This window comes from Nothoprocta perdicaria, unplaced genomic scaffold (genome assembly GCF_003342845.1).
Source record: "Nothoprocta perdicaria isolate Ctin4 unplaced genomic scaffold, notPer1 scaffold_11, whole genome shotgun sequence".
Classification (NCBI taxonomy): Eukaryota; Metazoa; Chordata; class Aves; order Tinamiformes; family Tinamidae; genus Nothoprocta; species Nothoprocta perdicaria.
Window position 1 is genome coordinate 7,297,465 of NW_020454205.1, and position 20,628 is coordinate 7,318,092.

Below are 20,628 nucleotides of genomic sequence, written 5' to 3' on the forward strand. Positions count from 1 at the left end.
GTCTATTCAAGTGAGAGTGTTCTCATGTTGCGTGTTTCCATCTGTAATTACCAGGAGATTAAATTTCTTCGTTAGAAACAAACTGTGACTGCTCCCCTAAGACTTCTGTGTGCACTAAGTGCATGGTTTTCCAAGAGGGATGGAGGGGAAAAGAGGCAAAAAAAAGTCCGAGAGCAACATTTACACAAAGCAATGGTCTGATGTTTGGAATTACCTTGGAGAAACATAGCAGCCTGTTCAAATTCTGGACATCCCTCAGTGCAAGGGCAAACAGCACTGGTGGAAGGGGCAACCAAAGCCACGCTGCCCAGCAGGCAGGACAGCTGCTCTCTGCTCAGCCTTTCAGAAGGCGCTTGCTTTGCTGAGGGCTGTGGAGCCAGATGCTCGGCGAGCATCAAGCAACACCTCTTCGCTCAGGGAGCCCAAATCAAACAGACCTTGCAGAGATGGGCCGCTCACTTCTGCTCAAGGAGCCCAGCGGGATGGAGCACAGTTTGCTACTCACCCTCCTGCCCTCCATCGGCACCGGCCACGTTTGAACACACGCAGGCTTAGCTGCCTTCCCCATCCTCTGTCCGGAGTAGGTCCCGCAGATGAATTCCCCAGGGAATTTCTGTCTCCGTCCCGCACTCCAAGACAAAAAAAAAAAAAAAAAAAAAAAAAAATCAAAGGCCGTTTACCAAGGCTCTTCTCTCATTTTTGCCAATAGCCCTGCGTACCGCGGTGTGAAATACAGCCAGAAATAACAACAAATTCACAAGATAACGTCACTGGGGAGAGAGCAGGGAAACGCGGGGCTGGGATACGGAAGCTCTCGGCAGCCAGATGGAAGCATTTCTGATGAAGGATTTTGCTGCGGTTGCAGGTTTGCAGTCAAGCAGCCTGATGCACCAAACAATTTCTCATGCATTTTCTTCTGTGTTTTCTACGTGCAGTCATTGCCGGAGCTTTTCAGACTCATCTTGGTGGAGAAGTGTTTAATCTTGGCATTAAAAGTGTTTAATGAAGAGCATTCAGCCCCTTTGCTGGGATGTCTCCAAGGGAGCAGATTCGGGCTAGTGATAGCAAGCGCTAATTTTGGCTGCTTAATCTAAGTTGATTCATTTTAACAGACGACTTAACAGCTGATATCACGCGGCTATGACCAAGTTTCATGGTCTTTCCTGAGATTTAAAGCAGGTGTGAAATACTTTGAAAAATGCAGCATTACTGCCTGAGAGATCAAAGTTTAATTGCCCCTGTGAATAAAAGGACTGGCTCAAGTGCCAGAGCGATTATTGCTTTTCTCTTTAAGGTCATTCAGTGCTGTGGGATTTTATACTTTTATGTTATAAAGTTGCTGAGGAAAAGAGTCTAAAGCTCTAGGTCCTTGAAGTGATTGCATGCCTCACGTAAGTCTTCTCTTTCATGAGGGGCATGTTGGGCAGAACGTGGCGTTGGTCATGGAAGGAGAGGATGAGGATGGATCCTAGAGATTCACAGACTTGGGGACTACAAGTCTTTGTTTGTGGTTTTCTGTTAGAGCTCACAGTTTTTGGTTCTATGTACCAGCCTGTTCTGCCTGGGCTTGGCAAGGCAAGAGATCCCTGGGGGCTCTCCTTGAGGGCATGGCCTAAGCCTGCACGTCGCGAGTGGAGAACTGGGTGGGAGCCACAGGAACACTGTGGGCAATCACTGCAGGTTGCTCTTCTCAATAGCATTGACTTGTGGCAAGAGGGCACTCAGCAGAACCCAAACTGCCTTGGCCTTGGAGAGATGGTGTTGGTCAGAGGACATCTCAAGATTCGTAACAAAAGCTGTTCCTGGAATGTCCACGTGGCTCCACCGAGTCCAACAGTGAACTAATAATAAAAGAATGAGTTGCAAAATCAAGTGTGCAAGGGTTAGGAAATGTTTGACCTGGCAATATTGAATCTCACTGGAACATGAGACACAAAATGGTCTTTGCAGGTCCCACCCTTCTGAATCCTGTGCCACCCATGAAGAAGTGGAGCTGCTGCACCCTCAGCACAGCCTCCACAAGCCAGCTCAGCTAACAGATTTTGTGAGCTCCATAAGAGACATTTCTTAGTCCATCCTATCCAAAGAACTTCCTCACCCCACCTCTGAGCCAACACTCAGATGGGTAAAACATTACCTACCTGTTTCTATATTTAGTGCTGTACGTATTCTTCTTGCCTTGCTCTGGAATGTATACATATATTTGGAGACAAACAACCACCCTAACAAGTCATATTTCACATTACATAGCACGACAGATGTGTTTCTGCAATATATTTCAGAGTCCAGAAAAACAGGCGGTCAAGGAAACAGTTTTAAGATGAGATAATAATAAAACCACTTTGCATTCCTAAATCAGTGTGCATATTGGTTTTAAATTGCATTAAAAAAAAAATCTTCATTCCAATAGCAAAGCATGCTATTATTCACGTAACTGAAGGTCCAAGACAGAATCTGGCTCACCTTTTAAATTTTTAGGCCACAATAATGCCAACATTTTTGGAAAACAAAGTCATCTGAAGTCCAGCAGAACACAAATATTTCCTGGAACTGAAATCCCACTGTAGGGTTGTGTTTTTGTGAGACAACAGAATCCCAGCACCGTTCGAAATGAGGCAGGGTCCCCATCCTCGGCCACTGCTGACCTAAACTGACGCGAGGAGCAGCTGCGAGGCCGGTGACGCACGGCCAGAACAGCAAGGCACTGACCTGAAATGATTTCCCTGAAGGAGAGCCACCAAACACGCGGCAGTTCAGAGCGAGCACCACATACCCAAGCCATCTGGCCCGGCACAAAGCCAGGGACGCTACCGGTGCAGCTCAGCCCTAGAGAGTCCAGCAGCGCTCGGCAGCTGTGCCACAGAGCTGTCCAAGAGCTGGACACCCCAAGGAGCTCGAGTTCCATAGAATCCCGCTTTTCGCCATGGGAGACGCAGTGTAAAAGTCATAATCTCTGTGACACGCAGGAGGACAAAGCCCCAAACACCTACCAGAGCACCACCAACACCTGCGTACAGCACAATTTAACATTTGAACCTCCCAGGCCACTTTGAGGTTTGCAAAAACAACGGGCCATAGTGACAGAGCTGAACCTGCAACCCCTGGTGCACCATCTGTCTACAGTCATGCGGGTGTTTTATGCCCAAAACCAGCAACACCACAATAGCACCATCAGGAACCGGGTCAGTCAATACCCGCCAGGGGACTAAGTTCTCATGCAGCCTTGCTAATATGCACATGCACGCACATATTTGACATAGTTTCTTACAAAGCATGGTCAGAATGCACACATGTGTGTCAAGAAGGAAAAAGTGAAAAGAGGGGGTCCATCTCCGAGAAACCACTGATTAAAATTGCTCCCAAGTTCCCGCTCCCTCCACAAACAAAACAGCTTGCAGAAGTCCAACATGGGTGGATAAAATATCAGCCACGTGCCTGACTTACAGCACTGGGACTGAGGTTTGGGCAACACTTCAAGACTTTCCCTTAGGAGTCTATCCAAACCCTCTTTGCTTCTGATGTGGAATAATTTGGAAGTGTTTTTAGGCTGCCGTCTGGGATAACACAAGGCTATTGTAAACACACATGCAGCCAATCAGCACCAAACCCACACAAATATGGGCTGCGCACAGATAAATAACTAGTACGTGTTCCTTTCCCACTTAAAAAAAATAATTGAAACGCTGAATTCAAACATAAGACTGAAACACTGAGCGGGCCTTAAGGAAAAGAGTGACCATTTACGGGAAGAATTACGTTTCACCTAATTTTCATAAATGAAATGTACTCAAACACAAGCCACCAGATTTGAAGAGCAACGGGTAAGACACAGCCATAGGCAACTATCATCCAAGTTTGTGCAGTGAAGCCAGACCATAATTTCAGCTAATGCAGTTTCAAAAATCCTTACACTAGCCAAGGAAGTTTGAACAGGCACCGGAGGGAAACCAGGGCACCGAGATCCACGCACAGCCCAGGAGAAGGTGCGTTGCCCAAGGCAAACCACCCACCCAAAGCTCTCCCGGTGGCTCTGACCCCATCTAATTGCTGTTTGACTGACCTCTGTCCTGAGCTGCTGGGCCGGCGTGCTCATGTGCATGCAAAGGGAGATAATTGCTTTTTCAGAGTCATGGCTCTTCTGGGATACTTTTGGTTTTCTCCACTACAGCAGCCAGGAAGAAATTTATCTCACCTGTGAGACACGGTCCTACTGGATTGAGTGTTGAACAGTACTTGGGACATGTCCCAGCTTTTTCCAAGGAAGGCTGGCAGAAGTGTCTTTCATACACGTCCCTCAAGGGTGGCCACAGCCACACGTCCACCACCAGGAACAGGGTTGGTCAATACTCACCAGGGAACGATTCAGACCTGGTCACCGTAGCAGATGGAGGGGACTGTTGTTAGGATTCCCATGTGGTCCTCACCCCGTTCCACTCTATCTCATGGCATTACATCTACATCCATCCTTACAATTTTTTCAAAACTCCTCAACCACTTCTGAGGTGGTTCTGTCTGGGAACGGACACTGAACAGGACTGTTCAGTCCTGAGAAACAACCCCTGGGAGAAAACTAGCTCCCACTCAAGAGCGGAGAAGTCAAGGTGGCCACATGCTTTATGTTTTAGGTAGCAGCTTGCTAATCTGCAGGGCACAAACACTTTTCAGGGACAATCCATGCTGGACACAGCTTAGGAACTGCAAACCTTCAGGGCAGCGTGGCAGCCACTCCAGAAAGTGGAAGGAAGGCCACAGACTGACAAGAAACACAACAGGTTGGTGTTGGGGAAGCAACAGGAGGCAGTGACCTCTGCAGATCCCTTAGCCCTTTGGGCCTATAAATAGAAACATTAAGGAGACTTACTCCAGACTTTTTCCATGCAAGACATTTGGAGCACACGGCCTGCAAAGTCATTATCACCATCCACCGACGACAAGGAACATTGATTCAACTCAAGGCCCTCAACAGTTGAATATAGTACAGCCATTCTTCATGGGTCTAGGTTTGGAAACGGGGACAGGGAGGAGCATGAATACCCTTGGAAGGGTTGATTGCCATTTCCTGATTAGCAAAAGAGCTTAGGAATATTCTCAAGGCTGGAATAAATTAATGTACGCATTTTCTCAGGATGCCTGGCATGCTCTGTGATTTTATGACATGCAGTGTGCTAAGAAAAGATAACTGCTGCCAAGATTGCATCACTATTCATGTGTTAAAGGTCAAAGAGTTGCAGAAGGGTCACTTCTACAGGTTATGACAGTCTGTAACAGCTATAATCAAAACAGACCTAATAGCTAAACTCTCCTTATGGTTAAGGCACAAGCAAAAACTACCATAATGATTATGGGTCACAGCTTACAGCACCTCCCACACCAACTCGGCATAGGGATCACAGCCTGGTGCTAGAAGCACGTTGCAGCATACAAATAAAGCCCCTCCATCTGCAGCCTTTAAGCCTTTTGTAGACACAGATAAGGAGAGATGGTAGAGTAGGCTTGGTAACATGATCTAGAAATGCAGAGCAGTCCAAGAAGTCCATCAGACTTCTCAGTATTTTGCTTCTGATATGGCCAAGCATCATCTCAGGAGGCTGCTTCCCACCTCGTTCCTCACGTACCCACCTGGAGGTCATACCAGGCCAGCCAGGGGGTGAGATGGCAGTCCCGTCCCTCCCTGGGGATACGGAGTCAGTGCTCAGGGAAGGAACGTGCAGAGTCTCTCCCAAGACCATGGTGCAACAAACACAGGCACAAAACTCCCGACTGCTGCCGGAGCTGCCTCGGCCTGCCAGAGGAGCACAGGGATGACCATCAGCCCCTTGCTATCCCAGCCGTCCCCCAGTTACCCACCATTAGCTGCAGAGGTCTGTGCAGGAGACAGGAACGGGAGCAGTTTCGGGCCCTTCTTCCCGCAAAGAGATGCTCAGCTCCATTTTTCTCCTCCATTTCTGATGGCTGAAAAACTGACGCTCAGGATGCTAACTGCTCTGCTTCAGAAAAGTGGGTGCTAACTATCATAGTACTAGGTTTGGAGGAAAGCAAAAGCAGCCCTTCTATTCCTCACTGTGCCACAGACTTCCAGTGCGACCATGGGCATACTGCTTAGCCCACAGTAGCCTGCACCGCTTTAGCCTCAAGTCCAAGCCAGTGGTCAGGACTTTCTGTAGCCCACAGACAGACAGCACCAGCAGTTACCTCCAGCTGTGCAGATTTCTCAGCCCTGAGGTGAGGAAGCTTTGGGGTCTCACCCAGAACCCAAAGTAGAGTTGGAGAGAGAGAAGGGGAAAAAAAAAAAGAAAGAAAATGCACATGATTTTGCAGAATCCTCCAGTCTTTCAATATATTTTCAGCTATAAATTTCAACTTGTGGGAAACAAGGATAAGAAATTCACCATCATCTCTAATATTATAATTCCAGTATGGAGGGTGGAAGAGGATTGACATACGTAGACTTCAGTTTAGACAAAACTAGGACCAATTCAACATCATACATATCCAAGCCACATCCTGCTCCCCTTGAAATATGCAGGAATGCCCCCACCCACCTCACAGTAGCTTCATGAAGCATTGGATCTCACAGCATCTCTGGTCATCTGCGGATTGCAAGTCCTGATCCCACCACCAGGTCTTTGCACAACCCGAAAGGGAAGAAATCCTACCGGTCGGAATTCATTTCAAAGCCTCAGCTCGGGGATTAAATCTGCCTAGGGGAAAAGCATCTGGTTTGGAAGAGGGATGGAAAGCACAATGCAAATTCCTCAAACTGCCATCACGTATTTTTCACTGCAAGTCAGCACAAAGTGAAACAAGCATCCCAGGAAACATGAGGCCAGAACCCCAGTCAGGAACGTTTTAGCAAGAAATCATCAGCACTCCATATTCTTGGCACACCAGAAGGTGCATTTCTTCTCGCTTCAGTCTATGACGCTGCCTGCCATATAGGAAAGAGTAAGCAGGATGAAGGCAGCTTGGCTTACATGTGAGACGGGATTTCCAGAGCTGTATTGGAAATTAGTAGGTGCTACACAGAAGCCCTGTAGCTAAGTCCTCCCTCTTTAGCACGTCAGCCTATGTAGAGGCAGAAACCTCTACATGAAGGTGTTTGGTTGCTCGTTCAGATGGCCTGTTCCCATATGGATCATAGACAGCAATGATAGATGAGCTATTCCAAAGGCTGACCTACCTCCCTGGTTGCTTGCAGCTGATAATCCAAACATTTCTGAGCTCATCATTGGAGTATCTGAGGCTTTTCGAAAGAGTCCAAAAGTAATTAAGCACTTGGCTTCCCGTTGGCTGTGGAGACACTCCAGATAGCAAGGAGAGGGCAGTGCTGAGCTCTCCAAAGGGGAGTCCTGACACACTGAAAAGGACTTTTGTAGCATCCAGGGAAAAGGAAGAGCCCCAGAGGTGCTGGGAACGGTGGTAGCAATGGTTTGGCTCCTTCCACCTCGGTAACAGAGGCAAGCGGTCCAGCAGGCCTACTGCCTTGCACACAAGTGCTTGCAGGCACAGAGGGAGGGCACGTTACACCCTGCAGCTTCATTGCCCAGGAGGCACAGCCAGATTTTGCAAGGCCACCTCATCCTCTGAGCCTGTACGAGGGAAGCTGAGCCTCCAAATGCACATGTGCAGGATCCTGATTTCTGTCCTGGTCAGCCTCAGTCAACCCCAGATTGCTCACACTGAGATAGAGGTGTTCCATATGCAACCCTAAAGACTCCATGACCAAACAGGTTAGGAGAATCTCTCAGTGTCCCATGGAGGTGCTCAGAAAAGGCCTGGCGAGCTCCTAGTTTTAGATTTTGGACCTTCAGTTGCACCTCAGTCATGTCTTAAGCATTTGGATCCTCTGATGCAGCATTTCTCAGACTCTGGTCCGCAGACCTGGTGTTCTCTGAATTACTGACAGGTCTCTGAAAAACAAAAAAGTACATCTCTCATCAGAAGAGTTAAACACAGTGTGGGGGCCTGCAAGAAAGCACCTAGAGCTCTGCAAATTAAAATGGGTGAAGAGATGCAGGCTCAGCTTCACATCTCACATCCCTGTGCTGCACGGGTAGCAGCTGGCTGCAAAGCAGGGCTGGACAAGTGGGAAAAGCTGGGGCAGGAGGTTCATCAGGCTGTTCGAGAGGGAATCTGTGCAGAAATGCTGCATTTTGCAGATAATGTAATTGCCAGTACCCCAAAGCCACTACTTGCCATTAATTACCTGCCATCCCAACCAACCCCAAGGGGATGCAGTCACCAGCCCTGCCTGGTAAGGCCTGGTTCTTGGGCAGAGAAAAGCAAAGGTGCTCCATGCCACATGTCAACCTGGTCTCCCCACAGAGAGACCCGAGCTGAGCACCAAAGCCACTTCATAACATTTGTGCCTCTTCCAGTTTCCTTCCTAAAATTACTGCACATCTGGCAAATGCAAAAAAACAAGAAACATACTGCATTGAGTAAGATGCCTTTGACCTGAGTCACTGAGTGGGACGCAAAGGAAAAACACTCATTTGGAGACAAGGTGAAAGGCAATATGCCAAAGAATTTTGCAGGGAACAGAATGAACCAAAAGCAAACAAAAATCACACCCATTGGGAAGCTGCCTGCCCCGAGGAGCCCCACAAATCAGAACTGCCCACGATAGCCAAGTCCCCTCTCAACATCCCCGTAACCTGCAGAGCCAAGACGTACGAGCACGCTGGGATCTCCTGCAAGAAATTTCAAGGCTCAGTGGTGAAAATAAATCACGTTTTAATACACTTGCACTTAACGTCTCCAAAGAGGTTCACGGCATTAAAACTCAGCTCTCGCCCATTAACTTTCTATTGGGATACACGAGTGCTGCAGACTTGGAAGTGCAATCACACGGCATCCCTGCATCATCACGCGAGTCTTCCCAAGGCAGACATCAGCCCCAATCAAAAGGTGGAAAGTTGCCTTCTGATCACTTGTAGACAGTACTTCTGTATGAGTCGCACTCTACCCTATCTCCTTTAGAAAGGAAAGGACTTCTTTCCTTTGAATCTGGCAAAAGAAGTCCTACATAAATTTATATGGAGATGCATCAAGCCCTCCTTTGCAGAGGATTCCAGCTCGCAAGAATGTAATAATTCTGCATGAAGATTTGTGAAAACCCCATTTTCAGAGAGAGTCTTCCACTACAGGAGTTTTTACCAGCTCCAAATTGTTTCCTTAAAAAATAAAAAAAAAAAAAAATAAATTAGTCATTTATGCAAATAATGATGTGTTAACAGCTCTTGTGATATTTGGTACTTTTCCCAAAGCCACAGCTCACAGGGGTTAACATGAGATTCCAAACAACTGTGTGTGTTACTGAGCTTCACGTCTGGAGAAAAAAAAATATCGTGCATTTCAGAGTATTTCAACAGTCCATAAACTCAGAAACCAGTTAGATAAACATGACTGAAAAGTCACACAGGTATAACTGGGCTTGTCTGGAAATGAGAAGAATCTACTAGACAGTCTCCAAACACTTATTCCAAAACTATTTTCTTCAACTCTTCAGTTTGTGATTCTGAGAGTTAAAAGCACCTTTCATTTTAAGTCATTAAGTGAACCATTTTAATTTGAGCAAAGCAGCAAATTCTCTTCCTCCCACCCCAAATTTTGTCTTCTGCAGCCTGACAATATCATCATCTCCCCTTTGCTAATGAATGGAAAGATCAAGGTTGACCTTGAGGTTGCAAGTTTCATAGAAAACTGAAGTTTTTTTTGACAATTGCAATGTTTTGGGGAAATTATTACCATTATCAATTGAAAAACTCACAATCTGCTGCAAAGCTCCTCAGGCTTCACCCAGCTATAAAGAGTTTGCAAATACATGGTGAGGTCATCTTGAAGACTGAAGCAAAATCTAGCTTCTGTTGAAATTATAATAACATATGAAGGGCCACCAAAGACTTCCCTAACGATGATCCATGACTGGAGGACGTCAAGTTAGACAGAAACAATAATAGGACAGATACATCATAATACGCTTGTCAACATTTATGAAAATAGATGGCATCACAAGAAGATAATGAATCTACTGCACCAGCAACATGACATTCAGCATCTGCTGAGGGTGCTGGATAGTTACACACCTATTAAACAGGCTGAGACTACAAGTGATTGGAAGATGCAACATCCCCATCAGGAGAAAGCTCTCCTTAGACATGACGTCTGAAAACATCGACATGCAAAGTGCATTGCAAGTTCTCCAATCAGCCTTTGGAATTTGCAATATCGAGTGGCTTAAGAAGATCAAGAACACTTGTGTACTTAGATCCCAAGCCTGCAAACGCTTACATACACGCTTCGGTATTCGCTGGATTGGTGCCTCCTGCTCCCCAGTCCATAAATCCACTCCCTTTTTAGGCTCCAGTGATTCTTTGAGCAGAGGAAATACTTGCTGAAGTCAACAGGGAACTTCACCCGGAGAAGACGGGCAGAAAGTCACGGCGTGGAGAATACGGAGGACTCCTCCCTTATAAAGCCAAACATTCCATTGCTGCTAAGAGACCTACCCACAAAAACGCTATGCTGTCAGGATGACGTGGGCCGATTTCCATGGATTTCACCCACCTTCTGGGAGGTTACCCTGCTAGTTGCTGCAGGCTGTGACACCTGCCAGCATTGTGCAGTCTGCTGATGGATCAGATTCCTCAGCAGAAAGTCATGTTCAAACACACCTTCCCTGCACGCTTGCATTCCTGGGCACGCTTGCACTTCCAGGTCGATTTCCTATGGATCCTCTGGACCCTGCAACCTCAACATACCTTTGCACAGTATGTTTGTAGAGAATATGACACAGCTAGGGTCTATTGTAAGAAACTTTGGACACGTGCATAACCTAGAAAGTACTGTAAAGGAAAAGTCAATCCATTATCTAAATTGTTTTATACAGGAGGGCAAATGCCACCAGTTCGTAACTGGTACCAACTGCACTCCATGTCCAATGGGGTCAGACCATACAGAAACACATCTCCCAGTTTTAAGTGGCACCAACCTTCAAAGATGAGTCAATCCACTGCAAAAAAGCTGCATTCCTCAGTGTACCCAAAGCTTTGCCGACTAATTCTACAAATCACCAGGTTGTAAAAACTGAGAAAAAAATCTTATCAGCAACATATCAATGCACATGAGCAACTCTCATGTGATTTAACTTCCAAGTCATTTTTAGAGTGCTGCTTTGCTCTGGATAAGTCCTTTAAAGTTATCTTTCAAAGAACCTATGAGACACAGGGAGAGAAAAAAGAAAGAATCCAAGTGACTGTCAGGGGGAAACAAAGCAAGAAAAGAAGAGGAAACACTGAGTTGTGGACCACCATTGGCAGGCACTTGAATAGGAGCCCTGTGCTTGACACAACTGTGACTTTGAACAAAACCGAAGTCAAACAGCTATTTGTCAAGGGGTACAAATGCACACAGGCGGTGAGAACCTGGCCCTTCCGTAAAAATGTGTCAGGGACTTTTCTGCGGGGCTGTGCCGAGCGCCCTGATGGATTGCTGCGCTCCGAGGACAGCATTGTGAGCAGCAATAATAAGACATCTGGTCAGCTCTCTTTCTGAAAGAGAATATCTTGGCTGGAGCGAAACCACGTGAGTGATTCCATGTACAAAGCACAGACCTGACTGCCTCATCCCGCAGATCTGCCGTGCCGGGTCTGTCCTCCTCGGGCCCAGTGGCACCAACCTGATCCCAGCCCCACCAGCCCTGCTCAGAGAGGCACAGGCAGCATCTGGGGTGCCCTCCACCTCTTCTGGGTCTAGGATGAGGATTACTTCCCTGGCAGCAGCCTCGATCACCCCGCTGAATTCCTCCTTGGTGGGCAAACCTGCTGCTCTTGCATTGTCACACCGCATGAACACAAAGCACTGAGCTGGAAGGAGGAACAGGCACTTGTGCCTGTTATTATTTGCACGTTATTAAAAATAACGGATTCTCAGCAGTGTTTCTTGGACACCACGCACCAGCTGACACATGCACACGTTGTACAGCTTATCTGTGCTTATGCAGCACAGCCTCTCTGTGATAAATCACAGAATATTTGGGGTTGGAAGGGACAAACTTACCAGGCACATGCAGATCAGCAAGGTAGCACATACACGGAAGGTCTCATGCTCACCAGGACAAGGTATTTACCATGCTCACAGTAGATGTAGCTCACAGGGATTTCGGGATTTGAAGCAGCTCCTGTTCTCACCGGGTTACAAGAGGGTCCCGTTTTCAAATTCCAAATGGATCGGGCTTGGGAAGGGAAAGGCAGGAACTCAAACAGACTGCAGCCCTCACTGGAAAAGGTTCACAGGATTAAGCAGATGAAAGACAAGAAAACGAGTTAATTTTTCTGTTCTGGTAGAGCAGCACTGCTGGTCCCTGCTGAATGAGCGGGGCACAAGGAAAGCTCAGTGTGCAGAGCAGGGATCCAGGCCCAGTGAATCAGTGTCTCAGTGTCCCAGTTGGTTCCCAGCCACTAAGGCAGCTGCCTCCTAAAACCTGGGCTCCTGCCACATGCAAGCTAAGTGCAGCACAAGGTCAGAATGCAAAAAAAGACCACTGAGGAATTTCATGAGACGGGATGTTTATTATTATCCCAGATTATATGGACCCCGTGGAGAAAGCCCAGAGAAGAACAGCAAAAAGAGCTTTGAGAAAAGACATAACCCCCACAGAGGTGACCAAGGAGCTGAGCTTCATTAATGCAGAGAAGACCAGACAAACATCCTCGCAGTACGGAGCAGCAGGAGTTGGTGATATGATGGACACAGGGCATGAGAGCTCTCCTCTCCACAGGGATGGGTGGAAGAGCCAAGCTCCATTTGCAGCAGTGACAAATTTCACCTCAGAACAGCCACGAGGGCAGGGAAATCCTGGTAGCAGGTTCTAGAAGGCAGCGGGACCTTTCGGTGGGTATCAAGAGGATGGCAGAGAGATCCCTTCACCTACTATTTGTTCTGCAGATTTCTGACCAAGAAAACCTCATGTCCAGAGAAACTCCAAGCTTCCCCATTCCTACGTATAAGTCCTCTGGAATAAGCAGGTATCTGTTGTCAAAGCTTTGAGGCAGAAAGCTGTGAGAGGCTAAAAAAATCTTTCCAAAGCCAAAACAACACCCTAGTCAAGAGCAGAAGCCGCTTTGCTGAGCTCAGCCTTCCTGGGTGAGACCAAGGAGCTGCTGTGGGGTCATAACTCACCAGGCTGCTTCTCCAGCCCTTGGCGGGTGGGAAAGATGAGCCGCAGGACAAGGGAGACACGGAGAGCTGGGAGCAGGCCCGGAGCAGCCTTGAGATAGGAGAAAAATAAGAGAAATATAAGCAAAGAAAGGGACAGCAAAGGGGAGAAAGAAAAAAAAATGGTTGTGCATTTCACATGCTTTGGAGGCCTCACTTTTCAAATAATACTTCACTGCAGGAGGCAGGGAAGGAGAGGGCTAAAATGGTTTTCATTTCTTTTTCACTTTGAAAACACCATTTGCACTGAAGTGCAATTTATTCCTAACCAAAACAGCTCAAATACAGAGTTTGCCTCCAAGTTTTCAAAATACATCTGTTTGAATTTATATAGCTATGGTCAAGAAATTTCCCCCCCCCCCCCAGAGTAACAGTGAGCAGCGCTCCCTGGCACGCACTGGGGCCGCCAGGCCCATGTCCCCCCCACGCAGCGACCCCCAGCAAGCAAAGCGAGCGTTCAGCCAGCAGCCAGGATGCAGAGCCCCAACAGCCCAAGTCCCGAGGGGACACCAGCTCTTTGCTGGGGGATGCAGAGCCAAAGACTAAGTCCCGAGGGGACACCAGCTCTCTGCTGGGGCCCCACGAGTGCATGTCCTTTGCCAAGGCCGCAGGCAGCCCCAGAGGGGTCTGTGTTTGATGCTAAGGGATGAGGAACGTCATCCACTGCCGTGTCTGTCTCTGGCACAGTCGGAGGCTCCGCTTGCAGCTGCTGCGAGCCCTGGCCCCGGGCTGCTGGAATGGCCCTCGCGCCGGCAGCTGCAGCGCCGCTTGCAGAGGCTGCCAAAGGCACCCAGGGCCATCAGATGCCCCGTTCCCAAAAGCTGAATGAGAAAGTTGGCACGTGGGGCTGCCCGCCGCCTTTGAAGCGAGCCCGGCCTGTAGGCTCGACGCCCTCGCCCTCCTCCCCACGCCCGACAGCAGCGCGAGGGCCGTCACGTCCCCGGGCCCCTCAGCACCAGCCCTCTTCTGGCTGCAATTTATTCCTATTTAACTACGCTTATCTTAATGCTCAACATGCCCTATTGCTGCAGATTTCTGGACGTGGACTTTGTACTGCGCTTTGGGCAACCATCAGCTAAATAAGATAGCAAAGGAGGCTCTCACCTTGCAGCAACTCCACTGTCAGGGGCCCAGTCACCCAGGTCCAGGGCAGCTCACACAGGACACCCTGTCAGCAGGGACAGGGACACTCCACAGACGAATCCTCAAGGCAGTCTCGGGGTCTCCCAGTTTGCCCCCCCTCCTCTTTTTTCCTCCCTCCTGCCTGTCCTCTGTGTCCAGACCTCATCTCCGACTCAGCCCCACGCCGACCGGCGGGAGAGGCAGCGCTGGAAGCTGTCACTGCCATCGCCGGGGCTGCAGCCCGCCAGCCCTTTAATCACCTTTGGTAGGAAGTCGGCCCCAGTGTCTCTAACGAAAGGCACAGCTCGACTTGACAGAGCCTCCGACACAGAGCGCAATAAAATGGAGCCGAGCAGGATCCCGGCTCGCTGCCGGAAGAGCCAAAGGGAGCAGGGCGAGCGGATCCCTGCTCCTGCATGCGGCCCTGTCAGCCACGAGTGACGATCCCGAAACACAGCAGTGCCAAGGAGGACAGCGCCGATCTCCTCAGCTGGAGGGGGTCGCTGGCTACACCCCAGAGGTGGCTGGATCAGGTTTATGGTACCCAAAAGCCAGGCTCGCACTGGCCTGGGGGCTAAGGAGCTCCCAATGAGGAAGAGGGTCTGGTGGATCAATAGATCTTCAGGCTTGGTCTTTTGCGTGTCTAAACACACAGATGCTATCTGCCCTGCACCCTTAACTTGCACGGGGACAACTGAAAAGAGAAAAGCAAAGAGCAGCAGAAGAGTATGGACAGACAAGGATGGGGCAGCTGTAGGAGGGAACGGCAAAAGGAAAAAAGAGCCAAGAGGATGGACATAAATCACGCCCTAGCCCTCAGTTTTACATGCCCCACCAGTCCTTCACTGCACAGCGACTCGCTCTGGCAGGAAGCTCCGATCAGGATTTGCTCCCCAGGGGCTTCATCCCCAGCCCACAGCAGCTTCCCCCACAGCAGCACGGCCAGCCCGAGGGCCTGCATCATCCCGGCCTCTAACTCTTCCCACCGCGCTTCGGGAACAGAGCCCACTCCCGCAGACCTCGCTCAGACACACAGCCCGTGTCTCCTGCCTCGCCTCCCGCACCGCCGTTCAGGCGCTCCGGGCAGAGACCCCTCCTGCCTTCGCACAACTAGTGGTGGCCAGCGATAGGACTAGAGGAAACGGCCACAAGCTGAGGCACCAAAAGTTCCACAGGAACTTGAGAAAACACTTTTTGACAGTGAGGGTGACAGAGCCCTGGAACAGGCTGCCCAGGGAGGTTGTGGAGTCTCCTTCTCTGGAGATCTTTAAAACCCGCTTGGACACAGCCCTGTGCCCCGTGCTCTGGGTGACCCTGCTTGAGCAGGGGGATTGGACTAGCTGACCTCTGAGGTCCCTTCCAACCTTAAGCATTCTGTGATTCTATGATTCTGACTACCATGACCAAAACACAGCTCCTTTGCACAAGGTGCTCTTTCCAAGGAGGAGATGGTGTCTTTCTCCCCAACACCCTGTCCCTGTGGGCCTCTCCCTTGCTCTTTGCCAGGCACCAAGGAGGACCCTGGGTGAATGCTCTCTCACATGATCCTATAGAAAACATACAGCACGCTGGAAGCTGGGCCGAGCAGTGTGTTATTTCCCTAACCCGTGCCCTGGAAACCAGATGGCAGGCCAAAGTTTTCTCTGACAAGCAGGAGAATCAAAGCTGACATGACTGGAGAAAACAAGCTCAATTCCTCTTGGCAGGATATTAATTTAGAAATCTCTGGTGTCATCGCCCCAATTCACATTGAATTTGAATCCAAGCTTCCATAGTGCCAGATGACACGGAGGCTTGACAGAGAAGGTAATTGGAGGAAATTGCTTTGTAATCTAGCTATTGTGCTGGCAAGAGCCAGTTCTCTAGAAAACAAGGGTCACTTCCTAGCAGGGTTGATTCATCATACTTTATTTGTCCCCAGTGCCTCTTGACTTTCCTCTGGCTAGCATGGGTAGCACAGCCCTTCAGAGGGACACTGCAGGTACTGGGGGGCATTCAGGCTTCACCTTCCCATGGTCAACAGCGGCAACAACATTGTGTGCCCGGCTGGCCCAAGGACTTGGTGTTGCTCAGCAAGGCGAGGAGCGGGCTGGAGCACATCCCATGGCCTACGTTGCCTTGACCCACAGCACGTGCACTTCCAGAGCCTGGGCTGTGCCGTGCTGGCCGCAGGAACAAGGACAGGGCACGTTCATCCCACCCAAAGAGCTCCACAGAAACACCGAGGAGGAGGGACAATCCTGACAGAGCTTGGACCAGAGCTGTCAGCCCTCATAACCGTATTCCCAGTGACATCTCAAAGTGACACACAGCCTAGGAGGAGAGGGACACTCACTGGAGATACCTGCCAGAGACCTTGGTCTTAACCATCAATTCATTCTTTCTTCTTAAAATGATGTTGTACACACAGTCAGCTCTGAAAAACAGTAAAACCTTGGAGGACATGAAAAGCTGCCCTGGTCCCACCACGGAAAAGGAAGACAGGAAAAAGGAAATTGTATAGAAAGCCCAAAATATGTTCTGCACTTTACCATTCACCTAGAAATGCTCATGCACAGTCCTCAAACCATAACACGTAACATTTTTTCCACTGCTCTAATAACAACCATATTATTGACCTGTGCATTCATGCTATTCCAGTAATCACTTTGTTTTTTTAACTGCGGTTATCTAGGCTAGATGGTGAACTGCTTTGGATGGGTGTCAGGTCCACTCCCAAGCTGCACCACCGAGATCTGATAATTTGACTGTTGGAACAATGTGAAACTCTATACCTGTTAGCTTTGCAGATCCAATCGATGGCAAGGCCCCCGCGGGAGCCCCGTTAAAAATGAGCTCTTACCCTTCAGAAAACTCCCTATTTAAATAAACAGCTTGAAAGATGGAGCATAACAGCAGTGTAAGACCTTGATATCTGAAAATATCTTTTTGATCCCTGACTTGATTCACTGATCAAGTGAGCACCAATGCACCGAACACACACAGAGGCCCTCAGTACGTGGGCCTCTGGAGTGGAAGAGCTCTATTGTTTTTCCTCAGCAGTCACAAAAAATATGGGATAATAAACACAGTAAGCAATCCTACAGAAATACCGAGGAGGATTCCTACCTACTGGTACCCAGAACTCATCTGGAATTCATTTATTCACACCGTTAACCTCCAGAGGTATTTGGAGAAGGACATATTCAACAGAGACATGAGGTTATTGACAAGGCCACCACTGCTTATCAATGTCCTCCCTGGAACTAACATGATCAAGACAGCAGAAGGGCATTTCAAAGGAGAAAATAAATATAGACATTTTGGGCAGTACCAGCACCACCTAAGAACCCAGAATTCCCCCCAAATGTCATTGCAAGTCCAGATACAGTTCCTGTCACCCTCAAAGGCAGGATATTTCTGCTTTCTGCCTTGAAATTCTTTATTGTTACCGGAAATAAAGAGAATCTCTGTTACATGGTGTGTCACAAAGGACTAAAGTCACCCCTGGGATAAGCCAGGATGACCTAGCCCCATGGTGTCTGGTTCTGCAGTTAGTTGTTGCCCATCAGACTCATGATTACTACTAAACATATCAACTAAGATGAATCCATGAGAGTTCTACAAGCTTCCCAATGGAAAGACTGCACAGAAAAACATCTCACCTGCCCGGTGGATTTCATTCCATGTCCTATTTTGCTGCCAAGGCATTCAAAAAGCTTTTGCCTTGCAGCAGATCATCTGCATTCAGTCACTTAAACAGCAGCAGCCCTGCCTCAGCTATGACTATTTTGAACCCTGAAAAAAAATCCTATAGCCTGATGGGAAAACATCAATCTGATTTGTGTATTCCTCTTAATTCACTATTACTTTCCTCACCATGATGGCTATTTGCTTATTTATGAACAGTGTCATTTCTCTAGCTTGTCCCGAGCCTGAGTCCGTACAGGGTCTGCAAAGCAAAATGCATGTTGTCTGCCCCTGTTTTCAGGGATGCAAGTAGATGGTCAAGCAGGAGCCCAGATCCCACCAGAGGATGAAGACCAAGAACCCCACGTGGTCTCCACTACCACCTTCTACAGGCAACTCCAGTACCAGGCTTACAACAGAGTAGGTGCTGTAGCAAGGGACCACACATACTAAATTTGAAGGAGGGAAAAAGATAAAAAAGCAGACACACACAGAAAGATCATGGATGTCTCAGGGCAAGTAAATTAGTGTTAATTGTGAGATCTTTGATTACAAGAAGCACCAGATGGCGAGCCATATGTTTTTGATTATAAAATCAAACAAGATTAGCCCAAACAGGATTTCCTCAGCATTCTTCTCTGACTGGCTCACAAATACATCTTTAACACCTATGCTGCAGATACGGCACAATCAGAAGCTTTTCCTGCCTTACTCTAATCTACTGGGGCTAAATTCTCTGCTGAGCAAGGCCTGCACTTAGAGGGAGATTTCCAAACGCAACAGGACTGAAGCAGCAGCGAGAGACAGATTAATTAGGAGACGAGAGCCCTAAGAAAGCCAGGACAAGCAGATGTAAAATAACACTCTCTCCTTTAGCCTGTCACATGGAAGGTCTGCTCGAAGGCTGCAAGCCTAGAGGGGATGCTGCTGAGGGCCGCAGGTTGCCAGAGGCAGTGAACCAGCCTGAGCACCAGCCTCTCCCTATCACATGTAAATCCTGGCGCCAAACCTTGCAAAATCAGGTCAGATTTTGGATATCGAGACAGTGCTACAGGCCCAGACCCAGCAGCTCTTCATCTCTCTGCTCTCAAACTTGCTGTCTTGGTCAGCTGGAGCTCGCGCGTTCCCTGGGAGCTGTTCCGGAGCCAGAAGGGCTTTTCCGAGCGCACCCGCTACCACACACACGTTATCATATCGGCTCTCACAGACAGAGCAGCGGGGCCCTCGTCTCCTCACAGGCTTTTCTCATGCAGATTGCGCACGCCTGCGTTTGTTGGGAGCAAATCAGTTGTGAATTGAACATAAAGGCTGTTACAAGGGAGATCTCCTATTGCACCATTCCCTCGCGTAAATCCCTGGGACGCGGACGGCCAGAAGACATCAGTTATATTCCACCCGCGCCTCCTCTCTTATCACATTGAGGCAGACAACACATTTGGGGAGCTCAGCTGCCCATCAGCTGAAAGACTAGGGGCCAGGGTGCTAGCTCACATAACCGTGGCATAAAATAACTATATGTATGTGTTCACTTTTGTGATGTCTTTGGAGGGAAAAATGCCCTTCTTTCAGTGCAATTTCCTCCCAGATGCAGCTCTGGGGCTCGCACTCAGCACCCAGCTTTGCCTGTCCCCCTTACTGCTATTAAAGGCAAAGGTGGAAGTGGTGGCGCAGATGCTAGGGATGTGTCCAGGAGCCAAAGGGGCTCTGGGATATGAGATCAGAGGCTCTACAGCCACGAGAACAGAGTCTTCCCCATAAAAGCCTGACCTCTGACTCCGCTCTGACACCAGATCTGCAATTAGCTCCCAGCGCACGGCGGCTTTGCCACCCGTACCGCGTTTGTTCTGCCTGGGAGGCGACAGCTCGCCGGTCCTGCGAGGCCTCTGCCTGCCCGAGCACCAGCAGCAGGGCTAACGGGACAGGGGAAACGGTGCCACGGGCGAGGGGAAGGACCCACGGCAACCTGTGGTGGGCACACGGAGCTGCAGCACGGCTGCTCCGTCGCGCTGGCCCTGGGGAGCTGCCTGTGCTGCGGCACCCAGACCCTCCTCCCTTGGCCTGGGGGAAGGCAATAATGTGTTCCTGGAGGACCCTCTGGCAGATTCCCCCTTGAGTGTTTAAGCACTTTGGAAGTCCTACCTGGAGCATGTCTGCTCAGTGGTGACAGTCCCGGAACAGAGCAGTGTGAGACCCGTCCTCCATCCTCCTGGGGGCATCACAGCCTTTCCTGCAAAAAAAGGCAAGATAAAAGTCCCATGCAGTCTCATCATTAATGTAACACAGGGCCTGATCTCCCTTGTCAGAGTGGAGGTCGCCCCTGCCCTGGCTGGCCTGGGGCAGGCGCACTGAGGGCTCAAGCCCAGCACTGTGTTACAGCTGGTTACCTCAGGGTTTTCACCTGCACTCACTCCTCCCACGTCCCCTCGCACTCACCAGGCACTGCGGGTGGTAGGTGCACATCCCGTCCCCAATCACTCCAGCTGAGGCAGGTGCTGGGATCCAGCACGGCACACGCAAAACATCCACATCAGCGGTGGCACAAGCAGGTCCACAGCAACCCCAGACCCTTACTGATCTGCTGCAGAGAGGAGCGCTCCATGAGCAGGAGGGAGAGTGACG

The 20,628-nt window shown here is 49.2% G+C and overlaps 1 long non-coding RNA gene across 1 annotated transcript; it reads right to left on the minus strand.

Moving 5' to 3' along the window:
* Positions 1 to 6,769: 6,769 nt before the first annotated feature.
* On the minus strand, positions 6,770 to 20,218 carry LOC112955710. The gene is made up of 2 exons (XR_003250930.1): positions 20,149 to 20,218; positions 6,770 to 7,910 (listed from the first exon to the last, which is right to left on the minus strand). It is a non-coding gene; the product is annotated as an uncharacterized LOC112955710 (long non-coding RNA).
* Between the last annotated feature and the right edge of the window lie 410 nt (positions 20,219 to 20,628).